Source organism: Cupressus sempervirens, chromosome 3 (assembly GCF_028749045.1).
Source record: "Cupressus sempervirens isolate cs-2001-9-10 chromosome 3, ASM2874904v1, whole genome shotgun sequence".
NCBI classification, from domain to species: domain Eukaryota; kingdom Viridiplantae; phylum Streptophyta; class Pinopsida; order Cupressales; family Cupressaceae; genus Cupressus; species Cupressus sempervirens.
In genome coordinates, this window is record NC_143120.1 from 55158986 (window position 1) to 55176596 (window position 17611).

Below are 17611 nucleotides of genomic sequence, written 5' to 3' on the forward strand. Positions count from 1 at the left end.
AAATAAAAGAGCATGACCTAACAAGTCTACTTAGGGCAAAAAAAAATTTATTTTAATAGGGTTCTACCTAGGGCAAGTCAACTTTGTACAAGGTCAAACCCTAACTTGCAAGATTTATACAAGTCTATCTAATTTCACAAACCTATTTTGTGGGAAAAAATTTGCACTGTGGAAAATCAGACCATCGGTGGCTCTATTTAGGGATGATAGACTACCTGTGTCTATGTAAGAATCTAGAATATTTGGTAGAGTAGGCAACATACTTGATGAAGAATGACAACTTCTGAAAGAGAAACCACACCTGAAAAGCACAAATGTGTAAGGGATATACAAAAGACACAAAGGATTTATAGAATGTACAGGAAAAACCCTAGACTACTGCTCGTGGAAACAAAGATATTTTAAGGAAAATAGCTCTTCAAGAATTGTCCATGAACAGGCAATTCAAGGATACCCACAATTAGATCCTTCAGATAATATGTATCTTCACCATTTTTATCATAAATGTCATATAGACCAAGCTAGATGGGGTCAAACTTACCATGTTTGTCTTTATCTTCTATTTAGGCATTCCACATCAACACCTTATCATCTATTTCAAATTTCCTTTCAATGGCCCTCTTGTCACACAAATGCTTCATCTATGATTGCAACTTTGCATTCTGAATAGAGGAGTCCCTTGGGGATGGTAAGGTAAGGATGTATATTCTGTAATGCAATATTTCTTGCAAAACTCCTTATATTCTTCATATCTAAAGCACATAGCATTACCTATTACAATTTTCTGTGGACATCCAAACCTAGTTATAATATTATTCAAAATAAAGTTAATCACTACTTTACTTGTTGCATTTTTAGTGGGAACTACTTCATCCTATTTAGTGAAATAATTAGTAGCTACCAGGATCCAAGAATGTCCACCACTAGACTTGTTGGAAATCTCAGCAATGAAATCAATTCTCCATTGTTGAAAAGGTGTCTATACCTCAACAAGTCTTAATGGTAGATTTCCAAAGAATTTTAGTTTTCTGCTAAATATTTGACAAGCATCACATGTTTTAACAAATTCATGGGCATCTTTGAAAAGTGTTGGCCACCAAAAGCCAGATCTGACAACATTGTGAGCTATGGTCTTGGCCCTGTAATGACCTCCACACACACCTTCATGCATATGTCTTAAAATCCTCTAAAACTCAATTTCATCTACACATTTCAAAAGTACCCCTTCAATATCCCTCCACCATAATTGCCCCTGTACTATGACATACCTTATAGCCTACAATTTTAGGGATCTTTTCTGGTTGTCTGTTAATCCTAGTGGGAATTTCATATTTTGCAAATAATAAAGCATATCTCTATACCAATCAGAAGTATCCATGTCACAAAGACTTTCCCTACAGTTACCATCAAATTGGTTGATTTGATTTGCTTCTAGATTAGCTTTTGTCTTATAATTATTCATCATCTAGCATGGAGGAAATTAGCTAGAGAGGAGTAGCTGAGAAGAGAGAAGTTAAGCAGAGCTAGTAGCTACAACTTTGGAAAAAAGAAGGTTGCTTAGTGACTTGCGAGCACAAGTTTAGATTCTTCTTGGGGTTTCTACTAGATTGTGTATCTAGGCTAGCTAGGGTTTGGATCATTTGTGATCTTGTAGAATTACTATTGTAGTTGATTATGTATTTTCTATAACCTAGAAGGTCTTATAATTAGGAATGTTGGATGTAAATCTTATGATTATATTATAAGAGTTGGCATTATTTGGGTCTAAATATGTGTCATTATTATTCTGCCATTGTCTGGTTATTTTTTGGGGGCTGGGACATCTCATTTGGGAATTCTCATGCCTTTCACTATGTTAAGTGGTATCAAAGTGGAGTTTTATGTTGTGGTGTGTTGTTCCTTTTGAAGTCCTATATATATTTTTTGAAAGGTGGTAGATCATGGCTCAAACTTATAATTGGAGAGGACTCGTAGATGGATCCTGATATGCATAGATGGTTGTGAAGATGGCATGTTGATCTTGTTGAGTGAAGATTGGATCTAGTTGGAGATTTGTTGCAGAGGGTATACAAGGATAGTGGAAGATGGCTCTGAGAGGATTGAATCCTAAGGTGATTGTAAATCTCCATGATGTGGTGGAGAAAAACATTTCAAAGATGTCTACTTGATTGGAAGCTAGTTTGACTAATTGAGTTACTATTTGATTGAAAGCTAGTTTGACTGGATGAGTTAATGAGGGCATGGTTGAGTTTCATAGAGATTTATGGAGATGGAGTCTATCGATCTAGAAGCAAGTTGTATAGCTAGTTAGAAGACTAGTTTGAGAGAGAAGAGGGCATTTAAAGGTTGAGGTAGAAGCTAGTTTTGTTGATCAATTTTTGGAGACTAATGGGAAACCTGTAGAGAAACTTGTGGTTGTTGCTAAAGAGATTCCTAATCTTCTTGATGCTGAGTTGAAGATTTATTTTTGTGATTAGTTGAATAGATTTTCCATGGAGATCACAAAGCATCTTATTGTCGATGATGAGATTGTTGATTACGAGGATTTGTATATAATGGCTGATATGGATCCACATTTTTATGGTGCTGCTGAGATGATTAAGGATGTATTAGTTATTGCTGATATGGATTTCCATAGTGTTTTTGATGTGGATATGGTTTTGGAGTTATATCTTGTTGTACATTCTTTTGTCGAGGATATGAATATTTCTATTGATGCCAAGTTGGATTTACATGTTGCTGGTGTGGATTCACTAGTTGTTGTTGTGGTTATTCCTGATTTGTCTATGGTTGATTTGGCTAAGGATTTACATGTTGCTTTTATTGTGGATTTGAGCTTACATTTTGTTGACATGGATGTCATGTTTGAGGATGTTATTATGGTTGGTTGTGATTAGTTGTAAACATTGTTTGTGAAGCATTATGTTCAATTTGTTTCCTAGAGTGAGCATGTTGATTAGGTTACTAAGGTCTATTCAATTTTGATGTTTAAGTGGAGATTTTTTCTTCTATCTAGGATGGATTGGAAACCTTTGGTGAAGATTAATTTGGTTAGAGAAATTTCTTTTGGCATCAAAGTATTGGACATACTTTTCTATCTACTTGGGGAGTCTGATACAGGAGCATTTTTCATCACAAAATGAAATGGGGCATAATTTATAACTAAAAGAAAAGAATAAAAAAGAGGAGAATAAAATTATTTTTTAAAATGGAAGAGAGAGAAAGTGATGAAAATTAGAGGGGATTTGTTTTTTAAAATTAAAAAGAAAAAGAAAAAAAATAAGAATAAATATAACTTATGGCTTGAGGGTTTATTTTATGTAACTTTTTAGGTCGATTTGTGGCTTGGTTTGTTAGAAGTAGAATTTATGGTCTTGTGATTATTCATCATCTAGCATGGAGGAAGTCAACTAGAGAGGAGTAGCTGAGAAGAGAGAACTTCAATAGAGCTAGTGGATGTGGCTTGGAAAACAAGAAGGTTGTTTGGTGGCTTACAAGCACAAGTGTAGATTCTTTATGGGATTTCTCCTAGATTGTATATCTAGGCTAGCTAGGGTTTGGATCTTGTAGAATTACTATTGTAATTGATTATGTATGTGGTCGTAACCCAAAAGACCTTACAACTGACCATGTTGGATGTGAATCTTATGATTATATTATAAGATTTGGCATTATTTGGATCTAAATATCTTGTTATTGTTATTATTTTGTTGTGTGGTTATTTGTTGGGGGATAGGGCATCTCCTTTGGGGACTCTCATGCCTTGAACAATGTTAGAACAAATATAAGATTGCTGGAAAATATTGTAAGGTGATCATTGACAGTGGTAGTTGAGAAAAATTGGAATTAGAGGAGCTAGTTAATAAGTTGTAGTTGCAGATCATGAGGCACCCTAAACCATATAAAGTTGTTGGAATCAAGGATAAGCATAAGTTACTAGTGAATAAACTATGCTTTTAAAATTTAAGATTGGGAATTACTATAATGAAGTTTTGTGTGATATTATGCCTATGGATTGTTGCCATATACTTTTGGGTAGATCTTGGCAGTATGATAGAGAAGCATTGTATAATGGTAGATTGAATCAATATACTATTTGGGATAATAGAAAAATACAAGTATTTCTACCATTGAAAGAGTCATCAAATCATTTTACTATTGTACATGGTTGTATGGTTAATTAAGATTAGTTTGTGAAAGATATGAAGAAATAGAAAGTTTGTTTTGTTGTGATCCCTAGTTAGCTGAGTAATGATAGTATTGATTGAGTTATAACATAAGCGGAAAAGTTTCTTACCTAGTAGCAAGAAATTGTTTCTAAGAATGTACCTATTGGTTTACCACCTCAAATAAGTATAAGTTAGTGTATGAACCTAATTCTAGGAGCTAGTTTTCCAAATAAAGCACTTTACAGATTAACACCTACTGCAAATGAAGAACTTAACATGCAAGTGTAGGAATTATTGTAGAAAGGTTTGATAAGAGAAAGTTTGAGTCCATGTGTTGTACCTATTGTAATGGCACCTTAAAAAAATGGTGAGCGAAGAATTTCTGCTAATTCTAGAGATATTCATAAGATAATACTAAAAATTATAGATTTCCTATACTTAGGATGGATGATAAAATAGATTATTTGAGTGGAACAAGGTATTTTAGAAAGATTGATTTGAAGAGTGGGTATCATCATATCATAATCAAAGAAGGTGATGAATGGAAAACTTCTTTCAAAACAAACAAATGTTTGTATGAATGGTTGGTTATGCCTTTTGGTTTGATTGATATACTGAGTAATTTTTAGAGGTTGATGAATGAAGTCTTGAATAAATTATTAGGTAAGTTTTTTATTGTGTACCTTGATGTTATTTTGATATTAAGTAAGACTAAGGAAGGACATCTTGATCATATTAGATAAGATTTATAGAGATTGAAAGAGGGGAAGTTGTTTATTAATTAAAAAAAGTGTTCATTCATGAAGGAGGAAATCGTGTATCTGGGATTTGTAATTTTAGTTAATGGTTTTAAGATGGATCCTTAGAAGGTTAAAGTAATTCTTTAATGTCATACACCTAGGAATGTGAGTGAGGTAAGATTATTTCATGGTTTAACAAGATTCTACAAAAAGTTCATTAGGAATTTTAATTCAATTTGTAATGCACTATGGCTAAGAGTATGAGAGGTGATAAAAATGATTTCAAGTGGACACATGGTGCTAATAAGAGTTTTGAGTCTTTAAATTTGAAGTTTACTAAATTTATTTTGTTATCTTTACCTAATTTCAATAAAGTATTTCAAGTTGAATGTAATGTAAGTGGTAGTGCAATTGGAGTTGTGTTGAGTAGAGATGATAAACCTGTTGCTTTTTAAGTGATAAATTGAATGATGCTAAAAGGAGGTATTTTGTGTATGATTATGAGTTCTATGTGATTATTCAAGAACTGAAGAAGTGGAGACATTATTATATTCCTAAGGATTTTGTATTGTATATTGATCATAAGGATTTACAATAATTAGGATATCAACATAAGTTGAATTAAAGATGTATCAAATGGTTTGAGTATTTCCCAAATTTCACATTTGTGATCAAGCATAGGAGTGGCGTATATAATTGAGTTGTAGATTCATTAACTAGAAGAATATCTTTTGTGACCAAGATGAAGGTTGAAGTTATTGGATTTGATAAGATGAATGATTTGTATGAGATTGATCCTGATTTTTTGGAGGCTTAGAGATAGTGTAGAGCACCAATACTTACCAATACTTGATTGACCAAGTAATTATGAAGATTATTTCATTCAAGAAGGCATTTTGTTTAGAGGAGTTCATTTGTGTATAGAGAGAGGATCTTTGTGAATTATTTTGAATAAGGAGAAATATAGTGGTGGATTGGCAAGACATTTTGGTATTGAGAAAACTTTGAGTTTTTTTAAGGAGAAGTACTTTTGGGTGAAGCTATATAAAGATGTTCTAAATTTTGTAAGGAGTTGTGGAGTGTTTCAAGTTGAAAAATGAGCAAGTAAGAACACTATTGAAAAATGAGCAAGTAAGAACACTATATTATACACATCTAATTCACTATCTGAAAAACCTTGAAGTGGTATCAATGTGTATTTTACTCTTGTTAAATTAAGGACTGCAAGAGAGCATGTTTGTGTTTTTTGTTGTTGATATATTTTTTAAGATGGAACATTTCATACCATGTAAGAATACATCTGATGCAATTCATCTTGTTAATATTTTCTTCAAAAAGTTTGTTAGATTACGTGGATTACTGAGGAGTATTGTATATGATAGATATCGTAAGTTTACTACTTATTTCTTTAATACTTTACAGAAGAAGTTGGATAATGAGTTAAGGTTTAGTTCTACATTTCATTCATAGGTACATGGAAAAACAAAGTTAGTGAATAGAAGCTTGGGTACTTAACTAAGATGTTTAGTTGGGGATAAAGTGAGTAACTAGGATTTAGTGTTGGAACAAGAAGAGTTTGTATATAATAATTTTATGAATAGGAGTACTAAAAAGAGACCTTCTAATATTATTAAAGGAATGAAGCCTAGAGGTATGTTGGAATTAAGGGATATTGTTGGAGAAGAGAAGAGAAGTGCTAAACGTGATGAGTTTGCTAAATTTATGAAGTCTTTGCATGAGAAAGTGAATCATAAGTTGGAATAGAGTAATAAAAAATAGAAGAAGAATGTTGATAATTCTAGAAGATGTATGTTTTTTTATGTCGATGATGATGTGATGGTTCATTTGAAGAAAGATAGATTTCTTGTTGGCACATAAATTAAGCAAAAAGATGAAGAAGTTTTATCCAGAGGAATCTTGGAAAAGTTTGATATTGGTAATACTTATGAAGTTGAGCTACCTGATGAAATGGATATATCCCCCATATTTAATGTTGTTAATTTTTATAGGTATCATGAACCAAATAATGAGCTGATAGTACCAAGTGATTATCCTAAGAAGCTAACCAAAGAGATAGAGAATTTTTTTGATCACGATATTAGTAATAGTACAAGAGGAGAGGATTACTTTGAGTATTTGGTAGAATGAAAGGACATGCAAGTTGAAGATGTTGTATGAATTTAAATTTGAGTTGGATTCATCTTAGGTTATGGCATACTCGTGATTAAAGAGAATCATTTATTTTCAACCTTGGTTGTTTGGTGTAGGATCATCTACTTATGCATTGTTATCCTTCTCGATAGATGCATGATCAATTACATTTCTCAACCTTCTAGGTGACATCATTTCTGATTTAATCAATAGAGGTCATTCTACCTTCATTCGTTGAGTGAATTGGGTTATTCTTTCTTTGAGTGTTTTATTTTGTATTCACAAAATACCTCGATGACCTTTTTACTATTATTTTGTGATGTATTTCATAGAGTTTTTTGTTTGGTTCTTATTTGTGAGTCAAAACCTATATTTAATTCATTGTCATGATTTGATATGTTGGATTGATCATTAGGAAGCATGATGACCATTTTTAGTTGGCCCTTTTCATATGATGATCTTGAATCTTTTGTAAGCCATTTTGAAAAGTATATATAGAGGTTCTTGGTCTATATTTAGGGAGTTTTCCATTTGGAAAAGGGTTAGAATCTAGTCAAGGAGATCATAAATCTCACATGTTTGACATTATTTTCCTCTATATTTGAATCTCGATGTTGGTCCTAACCTTGACAACCTCACTGTCAAACATGTACGATTAAATTTTATGAATCAATGAAATATTTCTAGTCCTCTCTCCTTTTTGGCCTTGTCTCTTCATAATTTTATTATGTCATGTTAACTTTGTAGAGTTGGTTGATTATTAGGTGTGCCTTGCTAGAAAATAAAGTCCACAAAGATAACTTAGGGGTTGTGAATATGTTATGCAAGTAGGAAAACTCTAAATATCTTCTTTAATTTTGAAACATATAAATAGTATATGCAATGACCATATAAAGCTAACAATACATAATAACATCAGATATGTTAACTAGGGAAACCCTTGATCAGAGGGAAAACCCAATGGGGATGGTACCCACAAGATGATGTACTAATATAAAAATTTCTTATGAAAGGAAAACCCTTGTTATGAGTCAATGAAATGTAATTGATACATAAGAGTCTATGTTAGGAGAATTTGAATCCCTTGTTGGAATTTACAGGTGGGAAGATTTACTTCTGAGAGGGGGTGAATTAGAAGTAACAAACTTTAACCTCTAAAGCTTTTAATTGAGACCAATCACATGCATCTAACATATCTAATTAACATGAAAGTAAAGACATGCATAAAAATAAATAACACAAGATTTTGGTCACCCAGAAACCCTCCAAAATGAGAAGGTAAAACTAGTGTGAGGATGACACCCACAACTTATCACTGTAGCAATATGTAACTAGTTAAGGTTACAAAGTTTGACCACCATCAATGATCTGCCCTATAAAAGGCCTACCTTATTAAAGGCTTTACACCCTGTTAAAAGTGACCTAGTTAAAGGATTTACAAACATTCACTTGGAATGTCACCTTCTTAAAGGATTTATCACCTTGTTAAAGGTTCTACAAAATAGTTGTTAAGCCAACCTATCTACACAGGATTTTCATTCTCCTAATACAATGGTTAGAAATTATAGTAGAATGTGTTGTCCTAATGTCTTACAATCTTCAATTGTTGATTCCAGATCCTTGTATTGTCCAATATATTCTGATCTTTCTTGATCTAATATAATTATGTTTGAAGTGCTGATACTCTATTCTAAATAGATTGATTCTTCAATGTTGTTCTTCCTCTAAGTCCTCACACCCTTTCCAAAACTTCATTAGCATTCACTCATGCATTCCCACACAACCTCTTACTCTTCCACTCAACACTAAATTATTGGGTTTCAACCTCCTTATAAAGGCTTCAAGACTTAGGGTTAGGTATGAATCCATGATTGAGATTCATCCATCTTTTCCTACTCAATTCTTTCCAATTTTCCTGATTGGTTGCATGCACTCTCCATTTTTCTAATTGGTTGCATGCTAATCACATAGGAAATGTAATAGATTTGATCTTATCTTTTAGATCTTTTGAGATTCACCTTGAGTCGCCTCAAAAATGGTTTACATATGAGTTTGTGAAGGCACAAACTCATATGTTGATTCTATGGTACTCAACACTTACTAATTGCTGATGCTTGACACATATAGGAATTATGTCTTGCTTGGCTCCTACAGTAACTCTGTCTTGCTTGGCTCCTATACTTTACTCAGCACATATACTAGTTCGGCACATATACTTTGCTCGGAACCTAAATAACTCAATACCTATTGAAATTCTAGCTGAGTACATACTGTAGCTCGACATCTATATTATACTTAGCATCAACCTTAGAATTTTCTTAATTGTGTTGACACTCAATTGTCAAAACTAATCTAAGACCAACAATCTCCCCCTTTGACATGAGTGTCAAAATCACTTAACTAAGCATTATGAATTTGATCTCTAGGAGTATAATATACATCTCGTTCGACATATGTACAAGACTTCAAAAACTTGTTCAAAACTTTGTAGAAAAATATATACCTAAGAAACTTGTAACTACCCCTGAGTTGATGTGCCATTTCTATATCAAAAATTCCTTATGCTGGATTTGTTTCATGTTGATTATTCTTATACTCTTTATCTTTTCCTTGTCATTGCTTCCCTTGTTTGCTCTATTTCTACTCCCCTTTCACACATCTTCCCTTGTAGTTTTTGTATCTTTTTGGCTTTATCTCCTTATTTATCCTCAAAACTCAAAATTTTATTATCTCCCCCATTTGGGTATCTCTCCTTTTGGTTATTATCTCTCCCTTTGGGTATCTCTCCCTTTGGGTCTCATTTATTATTATTATATCTCCCAATTTATTAAATTTCCCCCTTTTTGACATTTATGTCAAAGGTTTCTATGAATGAATTGAATACTTAGCCAAAAAATATTTATTGACCTTCATAACGATCTTTAGAGTAGCATCCCAATTGTTTAATGAAATTTCCAGTGCTTTAAGCTGGATGGTTGTCTCTGCTACAAGGTGTACTAGGCCTTCCAATGTAGAAAGATTGGGATCTTTCTTCAAGATATTCTTTGCTAGGCCATCTTGTTGTACAAAACTTCCATGTGAGGGTTTATTGCAGATTGGATCTATATTAACTTTTCCTTGATGTTAGCCTCATCTACTATGAGTACAGCTAATTGCTTTTGTGTGTGAAGTGTTGTAGCAAAATGCTTCTCACTTTGAGCTGGATCCTTTGGTAGCTGTGTGCTAGATACTTTGAGTTTCCTTTCCAAGCTCAATATCCTTTGGCTTATTTCTTGTGTGAAGTATGAGGAATCACATAATTTGGGGTACAATGAGAATATATTGTCAAATACTTCTTTCACCTTCTCTATCTTCTTTTCTAGTTCCACCTATGATAGTGCTATTTCACTAGATATTTTCTCATTTACCTTCATTTGAAATTTCTTTTTAGACCATTCAAGCAATTTAGCATTGGTGTCTAGGTCTTCATTTTGTACCTGGTCCACTATGTTGGATAATTGCTCCATTATGGGCTTTGTCTCATTAGCTACTTGCAAGCTAAAAGAATCTAAAAAGATGTCCTTAATTACTATCAATGCCTACCTTTACCTATACTCATTCCTAAGTATCTCTCACTTCTTCTTCTTCTCCAATGCCTCTTGCACTTCATTGATATGTGCTAGGTTCATTGTTTTATAGTCATAACTTGGTATGACTATCTCCTCATCAAGTGTAGGGTCTCCATAGTGAAGTACCCTTGCTACCTTGGTAGAACTTGAGCTCAGTGCTAATATTTCTAGTGGTACTACATCAGTACTCAGCTATTGCATTGTTCTAGTAGAAGTCCCTGTAGTAAGAAAATTGACCAACATTTGGATTGCCTCGTGTTCCTTCTCCTTATGGCTCTCCTCCTTGTCTTTTTTAGTTCTGCCTTGATCAATTATAGTGATCTGAGGAGGTGCACCTTGTCTTTGTGTTGTAGGATCAGAGACATCCTTCTATTCTATTTGCTCCTTTGCTTGCTCCTCGACAATTTAAGTCACTATGACTATGGAATCAACCATAGCAAATACATCTTGTGTCAGTTTCTCTTCTGGTTGTCCATTTGTAACTATTGGAGTTTGTGAAGGTGGTTATTTTGGATTCACCTTCTCCTTGGTTATCTTAGCTACTACCTTCTAAAATTCCTCTACACTCACCAAGATTGGATTGGTACACAATTGTGCTTGCAAAGTAGTCTGGCAAAGCATCTTTTTAAGATATTGTGCAGTGAGTGGGTTGATGTGCTGACCAAAGGTGTCAGGAACATCCTTCACAATTGTTGTCTCTATAGGTGTAGGTGTTGCATGTGGAGTAATAGGTGGTGGCATATGTATGTCTTGCACACTCTATTCCTCTTGCTACTCCTCAGTTGTTGCCATATCACCCTTTTGTGTTTCCTTCTCCACTGTTTCTTCCTTCTCCTTCTCTCCTTCTTCCTCCTTTTCATTTTCTTCCTCTTCCTCATCATTATTCCTTCCCTCAAAGGGAGCTTCTTGTCCTTCCTTGACTGTCTGAATGTCATAAATCACTTTCCACATAAGAGTGGACTTGTTCACAACATCTTCTATTGTATTTTGCAATATGTTGAATGCTCTATATTTGGGTGCAAATTTTCTCCCATGTTTCTTACTTGCCTTTCTTATTTGATATTTTGTGAGGTCAGGCATTACACGAGCCAATATTGACTCTCTTATTTCATTCTCCATATTTAGGCAATAATGCCATTTATTCTCTACAATTGAATATAGCTCCTTAGGTATAGTATTATCCAGTTCAAGTGGAGTGTTCATGAACTTGGCCATCATAGTGTAAATTGACTCTTCCACTATGTTTTGCTCTTCTCTTATCAACTTATTAAAATCAATTCCTTTAAGTCATGAGAAGTCTACATTATCTCTAATATTGTCACATATATTCTATAAATCTAATTTAGTGTTGTGATTTACCTCTCTAAACTAATTGGTGTCCTCTGATTCAGTCCTCTCCTCATCTAATTCTAGAGGTGCCACACATTTTCTCCTCTTTTCCTCTGCTAGCCCTCACTACTCTGTGGCTTTCTTCTTTTCTTGTTCCTTTGCTACCTTTGTTGTAGCTCTTGTATCTACCCTTGAGGTGGGTTTTTCTGGGCTTGGCTTGGCCGTTTTCTTCTTGTCTTTAAGTTGTGTTGCAGGCTACTTTTGTGCTTTTCTCTTTTTGAGCTCTACCTTAGGTGCTTCCTCTTCTTGCTCGAGACCTTCTTCTTCTTTAGCATCTTTAGCCATGCCTTGGGTTAATGCTATTGGTCCTTGCCCTTGTTCCTCTTCTTCTTCTTCATCATCTTCTTCTTTCTCTACCTCTTTTGTGGCTTCTCCAAATTTTGCTTTGAGATTCTTCACTAGTTTATTCTTTTTCTTCATTGTAGAAGCAATCTTTAGTTCCATATCCACCTTGGGTCTCACTACATCATATTTGCCAAAATATTTGGGCACTCTTATCTACTTCCTCTGCTAACAATGCTATAATTGTTGTAGATGCTTCATCAATATTTATTTCATACCCAAGTGGTCTAAGCCATCTTATCCTTGGTATGGCTACTTGAATGTAAGTGTAATCAATGTCAACAAGAAAATAAATGTCATCTGTGTACTTTTCCACAAGTGAGACTGGAATCTTGAGTCTCTATTTCATTGAATTCTTGAAATCTTCAAAATAGCTAGTCATGAGTGTCTCAAAATTTGCCCCAATTTGTTCAATATATTCATTTACCTAAGATACTATGGACCTCTTTGTCTTTCAACTAACCTTTCCAAAAGATGGGAATTCATTTTGTACATAGAAAAATGTGCATATCAAAATTTCTCTAAATTTGCATTGAGTCCATTTGTTCTCCTTATAGCTCCCAAATTTTTATTGATCTATTGTAGTTATAGTTCTACTAGATCATAGGTATGATCATTTTTAACAATTTTATAGCCAACATCTACTACAATACATTGTACACTATTGAGTCTGCTTCATTGATAAAACTTGTGGGATATGACTCTAACAGTAAAATCAACAAGAAGATTCTTAATGGTATCTATGGTCATGCCTCTCTTGTTCCTCTTGGCTCCAATATTCTTTTCAATAGCTTCCTTGTGTAGACACCTAAAAACCTTTAGAAAATAATGTATTTTTATTTTCTGAAAAATTCTTGATGACATCATCATGTATTAATTAATTAATTTATTTTTATGCCATTAAATCCCTTTATCTTAATTAAAAATATTTAATTAAGCAATCCCTCCCAAAAATGTTTAAATCTTATTTAAACATTATTTCCTTATTTATTAATTATTTAAATAATAAATTGACCAAAAAACCCAAAATAAATTTTAAAAAAAAATTTTGCCCAAAACTTGGCCAATTTCCTTAAGACCACTAACCTCTTCCAAAATCTTCTAATCCTTCTTTAATTTTAATTAAAGGCTAATCCCATCATTTCCTACCCCTAATCCCAACTCAAAATATTTAATTAAGATTAAATATTAATCCTCATGTTTATTAAAAAAGTTTTAATAAATATCTCCTCAACCCAAACCCTTGAAATAAATAAAACTTTATTTATTTTCTAAAAATCTAATTTATCCTCATCCTAAGAAGTTCTAGACTCTTCTAGAAAGTCTTCTTCCTCATCCAAGGAAGTTCTAGACTATTCTAGAAAGTCTTTATCCTCATCCAAAGTCTAGACTCTTTTAGAAGATGTCTTTAAACCTAATCCTTATCCCCTCCTAACCTTGTCACATTCCCTAAACATGGGTTAAAACTTACTAACCCAAGCCAAAGTTAACAAATATCTCCTACTTCACCCACCCTCACTAAATGCCATCCACTTGCCTATCCCTAAGCTAATCCTTAACCATCCTAATCCATCCTCTAATCATTTGCACAAGCCTAAGCAAGCTTAAAACCTTCCTAATCAAGCCCAAGTCAAAATTGCTCTCATCTCCCTCAAAATATCTCAACCATAAAACTTTATGAAGCCCACTAGGCCATACATGACTCTTCCAAGCCCTTTTATTGCTCTTACAAGCCATTATGAGGGTCTTTATGAAGATTTTATCCCTTGAGCCTCCTTTGTTGACTCATCCTTCCCCTTTCCTCCATCCTCTCACACGCTCAGATCCTTTATCAAGAGTTGGAATTCAAGAATTACATGTTATTCATTGAAGAAGCTTTGGATCAACAAAGAAGTTAAAATATAAATGAAGGAATTCTTAATGAGGGAAAAGATTCAACTGGTATAGGGAAATTATAGTTTGATGGAAGTTCTTCTTCTTCAAGATCTAGTGCAGGTGTAGTGTTAATTCCCCTTGAAGGAGAACCTAAACCCATGGCTTTCAAATTGGAGTTTGTGAATATGAATAACACTGTAGAGTATGAGGCCTTGTTACTAGGGATAATGATAGAAAAAGAAAAAGGAATAAAGATCCTGAAAGCCTAGGGTGATACAAAACTCATTATGAGACAAATTAAAGGGCAATATTCTATGAAGAATCACAAGCTAAAGAATTACTGAAAAAGAGTTTTGGACAAAATAGAAGGCCTAGATGCCTTTTCTCTTGAAGTAGTGCCAAGGGAGATGAACACCAAAGTTGATTCCCTAGTAGTTTTTGCTTCTCTACTACTATGCCATCCAGAATTCAAGGACAAGAAATATCACATTAAAATTGTGTATTGAGCCTCTATTCTAGATAATGTAGAATCTTGGGAAGTCTTCAAAGACAATAAGAGCTTGTAATTGTTCCTAGAAAATGAAAATCTAGTTCTAAACATGAACTCAATGATGAAAATCATAAAAACTTTAATGTCAAAAAGAAATGAAGGCAACATGATCAAGTTCAAGTATGAGGTAATATTATTCCCCCATACTTTGTGTCTTTGGAAAAACTATTTAATAGACATGACACTTACATTGAGAAAAAGAGAGCAGAAAAGGAACCTACCACTGGCGAGTATGAAGGGATAAATATTGGGGATGTTCATGATCCCAAAATTATTAATATTGGGAAATGTTGCTCACCTGAAGAGAAATAAATTGCAAAACAACTTTTCATAAAATATCAGGATGTTTTTGCCTGGAGCTACGAAGACCTAAAAAGCTATCGAGGCAGGAAGGTAAAACGTCAGATTCTCCTCAAACCTGATGCAGTTTTTTTCTAGCAAAAACAAAGCAATTATAATCCTAAGGTCATAGATGCTATATTTTGGGAAGTAGATAAAATGTTGAAAGCAAGGATCATCTACCCCATTCATCACTCCATTTGGGTAGCCAACATAGTACTAGTTAGGAAGAAGAATAGAGAAATAAGGATCTATGTTGATTTTTGTAATTTGAATCAAACATCTCTGAAGGATAATTTTGTTCTTCCCAATATGGATTACTTACTACAAATAGTAGCTAGATCCAAAATGATGTCCATGCTTGATGGGTTCTCAAGTTACAATCAAGTTGAGGTAGAAGAGAAAGACCAACATAAAACAACATTTGCTACTCCTTGGGGTACGTTTGCATATTGTAGGATGCCCTTTGGACTCATCAATGTTGGTCAATCTAAAGGATCAGATTATAGTTATATATCTGGATGACCTCACTATGTTTTCAAAAAAGACTAAAAATCACATAGAGGATTTGAGGAAAGTCTTACAAAGATGTCAGGAACATGGAATCTCACTCAATCCAAAAAAGTTCATTTTCTATGTAACAGAGGGAAAGCTCCTTGGTCATATAGTTTCTTAGGAAGGTATTAGAATCAATCCTAAATGAGTTGAGGCCATTCAAAGATTAAGCTCTCCATTGAATAAAATAAGAATTCAATCATTCTTCGGGCAGGTAAATTTCCTCAGAAGATTTGTACTAGATTTTGCAGAAACCACTAAGCATATTGTGGACATGATGAAAGGAAATTCAAGTTTCAAATGGAATGAGGCTGGAAAATAGGCCTTTCAGGATATAAGAGATGTTATTACTAATGCTCTAGTTTTATGTCATCCAAAGTACAAGTGAGATTTCATCATATACTGTTACGCTTCTAAACACACTTTATCGGCCATACTTATGCAAGATAATGATGAGGGTATACAAGCTCCAATAGCTTTCATGAGTATACCTCTAAAAAATTGTGAGTTAAAATATTTGCAAATTGAGAAACACACTTTTGCAGTAGTCAAAGTGCTGAATTTTTTTGACTTTATATCTTGCATTCACATTTTGTTGTTTATGTTCTAGATGTAGTAGTAAAATGTGTGTTAACAAAGTAGGATGTGGGTTGTAATGTTAGAGGAGCATAAATAGCAAAGATGCAAGATTATGATATATAAATTAAATCTACCAAGCTAGTAAGGGGAAATGCCTTGTGCAAGGAAATTGTAGAAAAAAAGATCATTGAGAATCAAAAGAATTGAGAAAAAAAAAAAAGTTTTGGTTATAGGTCTTCATGATGCATGGTTCGAGAATATTACTTATTTGTTGATATATGGAGAGTGTCTAGAGGGCCTAACTATAAGAAAAAGGAGAGATATCAAATTGAAAGTAGCTAAATATATAATTTGGGATGGAAAATTATTTTAAAAATCCATAGATGGCACTTTCCTCAGATGTGTGGAAAAACAAAAGCAAGAAAAATTGTTGCAAACATTTCATGATGAAGCCTGTGGAGGGCATTTTTCATCCTCAGTCACAGCTTTCAAAATACTGAGACAATGTTATTACTGGCCCAAAATGTTTAAAGATGCATATGCTTAGGTGGAAAAATGTGAAAATTTTTAAGATGTTCACTAGTTGCCCTCAATTAGCTGCTCTACCATTAAAACCGATCATCATAGAGGGATCTTTTCAACAATGGGGCATTGATTTTATTTGTTTGATTAGTCCAACATCTAGTGCTGGTTACCAGTATGTGATAATTGCAATTGATTACTTCACTAAGTGGGTAGAAGCCAAATTAACCAAGAAATCTACTTCTAAAGTAGTGTGCGAATTCATTAAGGTGAACATACTGGTCAAGTTTGGTGTCCCCATCAAATTAGTGATGGATAACATTACATATTTCTCTTGAGATTACCAATTTTTTCTTTGAGTGTGGAATCATAGTCAGTCATTCGTCTGATTATTTCCCACAGGGAAATGGTCAGGCCGAGTCTAGTAACAAGAATTTGATGAATATTGTTAAGAAATTGGTGTTAGATAATCAAAATACTTGGCACAAGAAAATTCATGAGGCACTGTGGGCAGATAGAGTAATGCCTAAGAGAGCAATTGGAATATCTTCTTTTGAATTAGTCTATGGAGTTGAGGGTAATCTCCCATTACCTTTGGAATTAGCCACAAGAAAACTTAGAACAATGATTGAAGATGATATTTATAAAGATGGTTTAGAGAAGAGAATTCTATACTTGAGCAAGCTTGAGGAGGAAAGAGGAGAAATCATGGATCACATCACACAACATCAAATGCGAGTTAAAGATCTATTCGATAAGAAAGTAAGACCACATAAATTCATGGTAGGAGAT